Source organism: Heliangelus exortis, chromosome 2 (assembly GCF_036169615.1).
Source record: "Heliangelus exortis chromosome 2, bHelExo1.hap1, whole genome shotgun sequence".
NCBI lineage: Eukaryota > Metazoa > Chordata > Aves > Apodiformes > Trochilidae > Heliangelus > Heliangelus exortis.
In genome coordinates, this window is record NC_092423.1 from 1,942,534 (window position 1) to 1,947,664 (window position 5,131).

Sequence of the window (5,131 nt, forward strand, 5' to 3'; positions counted from 1 at the left end):
TGGTTTATAACTGTCAGGGTTTAACACTGGGCTGGCAATTAAACCCAATAATTCTCTCTATTAATCTCTCTCTCCTCCCTGATAAAGAAAGGAGAGAGAATAAGGGAGAGAGACTGAGGGGCTGGGAACTAAACTACACAGCTTGAATGAAACAGGAATGATAAATAGGAGAAATGACTAAATCTGTACAAATATCCAGGAAAATTGATCCCAGGTTCCTCCCCCTTTTCACCCCAATAATGTTCAAATCTCCACCCAGGCTGCAGGGCAGCCCTGGGAAAGTCCAGGCTGGAATCCTGGGGTCAGCAGCAGTTGGGAGCTGGAGGCAGGAACACACAGATTCAGGCTGGGATGGATCAGGAGCACAGGCAGAGGAAGGGATGGAATCCTCCCAGGATGCTGAAGCCAACAGGGAGAGGGGAAGAAGGGGAAGCAGGAAGGGGTTTGACCCTGGTGATGCCTCAAATTTATCCTGAGGATGAGGTGTATGGGATGGAATCCTCTGTTTGGTGAATTCTGGCATCTCTCTTGTCTGTTCCTCCCCAAAGGAGGCTGCAGGTGGGACCTCTTGATTCCTTCTGGAGGGTAAAATGTTCCTCAGAGCTGAGCAGTGTCCCTGGTTCTGCAGCCCATTCCTAGCAGGAATTCTAACCCTGGAGTGTGATCAGTCCCAGAGCAGCCACTGAACAGAAACTTGCTGTTCATTTCAGCAAGTGCAGCTCCTGACAAGAGACTGAGCTGAAAGCAAAAGGACAAGACAGAAAATCCCCTTTATCCTGGCCCAAACCAGGACAATAACAATTCCCAGCATTTTGCCATTAATCTTGGAATTGTTTTGGTGGGAGAAGTTCCTGGGGGGGGGAGGGGGATGCTGTGTCTGCACATCACTGATGCATGTCAGGGGAAATGTGCCCTGTAAGGGAAAGTTCTGCCTGGTTTGTCACCTTGAGAACTGCTGCAGGCTGCACACTTTGGAAAAAAAATGTGGAAAAGGTCTGTGGGAGAGCGTGTGAGCTTGGAAAGGAGTTTTAGTTCCTGTTTGCCTTGCTGGGGATGTTTAAAGTGGGCTCAGAGATGGATGATTTGGGAGACCCGTTTGGAAATCCTGGATTAAGGAACTTGAAAATGAGATTACAGGGGGGTCTGGCAGAGGATAAACCACAGGGGTGGGGATATGGACTCAGCATGGGTATTTTTACCTCTCACATGATGCTAATGAACCACTAAAATACACAGAACAAAGGCTTTGGAGATCAGACCTGGCTTGGTTTAAGGCTGGGTGAAGGGCAGGGATATTGGGGAAGTTTTCAAACATGGAAGAAAAATCTTTTTTGTTTCTAGCCCACCACAGCTCTGCCTGTGGAGATGCATTTCTGAGCAGTTTAACTCCTCTAAACCCAGAAATCAGAGCAAAAAAAAACCTCTGGGACAAGATCATGCTGCTCAGGGGTACCCCAGCACCAGGACTTTGATCCTTAGGGGCACAGAAGTTGCCTCTGAAGTGTCCCAAACTTTGGGAAAAGTGATGGAGAGGTTGCAAAAGGCTGGGCTGCAAAAAGTTTTGGCAGTTTTAATTCTGGGGGGGGTTGTCCTTCCAACTAAAACTCTGACTTCTGAAGTGAAAGGGAGAATTTCTCAAGTTTCTCAGCCTCCTGGCAGTAATTTCCAGCTCCTGGCAGGATGTATCCCAGGGCTGTGGGGTTGCCTTTCCCTCCTGGCTCATCCCAACTTTGTTGGAAGGAGGTGGAACCAGGGCAGTTTGTACTCAGCCCCAGGGCAAAGTTCTTCAGCTGAGCTCTGGGTGAGGAAACTCACCCCCAAATTTAATATTTTTTGCTGAGAGGAAAGGAGGGAAGGCAGGAGAAGAAAAAGGCAGCCCAAGGGTTTGGCTTCAGAGAATCAAGGAATTGCCTGGGATGGAGAAGACCTTCCAGATCATAGAGTCCAACCAATAATCTAACAAGGTTAATTAATAATAATTATTATTGTTAATATCAATTATTATACATAATATATTATATATTATATATTATATATTATATATTATATATTATATATTATATATTATATATTATATATTATATATTATATATTATATATTATGTATAATTCCTGGATTCCTGGATATAATATATAATATATTCCTAGATATAATATATAATATTATATATTATATATATCATGTATATATATATAATTATATATATTATATATAATTCCTGGATTCCTGGATATAATATATAATATATTCCTGGATATAATATATAATATAGTATATAATATGTAATATATAATATTATAAATATTATATATTATATATTATTATGGTATATGATATATAATATATATGTTATATAATATATATTATATTATTATAATATACAATATTATTATACTATATATTATATCTTATATATAAAATACATATAATATATAACATAATATATAATATATAACATAATATATAATATATGTAATTATTATATAATTATTACATCTTATTAATTAATTAATTAATAATCTTGCCTAATCTGACAAGACCTTAGCTGAGCCATATCCCTGGATCCTTTGGCTACGGGACCCTAAAATCCCCCCAGGGATGGTTCCACCACCACAGCCCTGGGCAACCTTGTTCCAGGGGCTGAAATTTGGGCAGGTCCATCTGGGGACAGGACCAGCTGGGTCATCCCTGGTCCTTTTCTTCTTCCCCTGAGAAAGAAGTGGGGCACTTGTTGGACAAAAATTACAGAGCTAGAAAATGCTGTGCTGTGCCTTTGCCTTTCTTTGGGGTCTGAAGCATCCTGCAAGTGCTGAGTGTGCTCAGCACCAGCTCCTGGCATCATAAAATCTTTTTTTTTTCTAGTGCTGGGCCTCTCAAAAAGCAGCAAACAGCTCCCAGAGAAGCCTCAAACTTTTTTTGGAGCCACCTTAAATTCCCTCCTGGCTGCCTCACCTTTCCTCTCTGGGTAACATCATGGAAAAAAAACCCAAAAAACCCCAAAAACACCCCACCCACCCACTCTGATCCCTGGATACCCCCCAGGAGCCCCTCAATCTGTTGAACAAATTGCTTCTTACCTCGATTAATTGTGCCACAGCAGCTCTGGAGCAGGAGAAGAAGAAAGAGGAAGAGCTGAGCCAGGAGAGAGGATGCTGCAAGGCTGCATCCCACGCCATCTTCTCTCCCCACTCCCTCTCCCCCTTCTGTTCTGTAGCCCAAAAAGCAAGGGAGGGGATGAATAACCCAGCCCCAGCTCTCAGCATTTACCAGAAGCAGTCCTGTGCTGTCCTGCCCCCTTTTTTTTTTTTTTTTTTTTTACTGCCTCTCTAACCCAGCAGCCACAGAGTCATTAATTAATTAGGTTGGTGTCACTTACAGGGAGCTCTGCTCCTCCTCAAGCCTGGCCTGGGGAAGGAGGGGATGGAGAGAGCAAAATAATGCTCAGAGCTTCCCCAGAGGAAGGCAAATCACTCATTAAGACCCTGGATTTTCTTAGCTGCTATTTTATTTTATTTTATTTTATTTTATTTTATTTTATTTTATTTTATTTTATTTTATTTTATATTTTTTCCCAGCTGCCTGCCTGGTTCCAGCTCCCTTATTTTTGTTTCTCTCCTGGTCTGTTGAGAGAATTCTTTTCCCTTAATGAAAAAAAGGGCTGCAAGCCAAGCTAATGCATCATCTGCATCCTAGCTGCCCTCTGCTAGCAGGGTCTGGTGTTCCTAGAGATACATATTTGGCATCTTTGGATTTGAAAAGGGTCTTTCAGCCCTAAAGGATCTTGTGGATGTGTTGCTACAGTTTGTAGCTTTGCCTGGACTTGATCTCTGGAGGTAACTGGGAAAAATATGTGCATAGAAGGCTGGAGAAGCTGAAGCTGCAGGGCCACTACTCCCAGCTCAGCTCTGCCCAAGGGGCTCCAGAAAATTATCTGGATGGGAGAGGTAGAAAAAAACAGCTCTGAGGAAGTGTGGGACTCTGTCCTGGGCTCTTTCCATCAAGGAATCCCAGAACGTGAGGTGTGAAGGGACCTCCAGGCCCATCTGCTCCAACCCTTCTCATATTATTGTTGATCTGAGATGTCTCAGCACCCATGGAGCTGAGACTTCCAACTTTCCCAAGTGGGGGAATCCCCCCCTTCCCCTGGGAGACCATTCCAAGGTCTGACTGTCCTCAGGGGGAAAAATTTTCCTCTGGTGTCCACTGGGAATCTCCCCAGGAGCACCTTGTGCCCATTGCCCCTTGTCCTGTCCATGGGACTCCTTGGACACAGGGAGTCTCCAGCTGCTTTGGAACCCCTCTTGAAATATTGGAACATCATAATAAGATATGGAATAATATTCTGGAATATCATAATATCATCCCCTAAGTCCTCAAGAAGATTTGGCCAAGACTTGTTTTGCTCTTCAGAGCTGCTCATGTGCTGGCTGAGCCTTCTCCTCTTCTCCCATGCTGCCTGTGTTTGAGGAGACCCTTTCCCAACCCTCTCAGATCAAATGGTATTTATGTACTATTTGTATTTATGGTTTATGTACCCATATATTTATGTTTTATATACCCAGAGGGTACATAAAATCCATCTGGGTGATGGGGGTGGACTGCTCCCGACCACAAGAAATGTCTCCTGCCTGAAGAGAGAAAACCCATCTGGTTTCTGCTCTCCATCCTCAGTCATTCTCACCTCCCTGCACCTGTCCTTAGGGGGAAAAATTTTCCTCTTGTCCCCAACAAGAATCTCCCCAGGAGCACCTTGTGCCCATTGCCCCTTGTCCTGTCCATGGGACTCCTTGGACACAGGGAGTCTCCAGCTGCTTTGGAGCCCCCTCTAAGTACTGAAATATCATAATAAGATCCCCCCTAAGCCTTCTGAAGGTTGAACAAACAGGACTTCTCACCCTCTCCTCATATCTCAGCTGCTCCAGTCCTCTGATCATCCTCATGGCTCTTCTCTGGACCCTCTCCACGTTCTCCCCACCCTTTTTGTAGAGCAAACAAAACCTTCAGCCAGGGTGAAGAAGGAAGAAAGTGACTGCATGAACCAGGTTTATTCCATCCTCAGAGTAATTATTTTTTTCCCTAGTCCTTTTTACTGGGAGAAGTCTGGGATTCTAGGCAGGAAAACAAGCAACA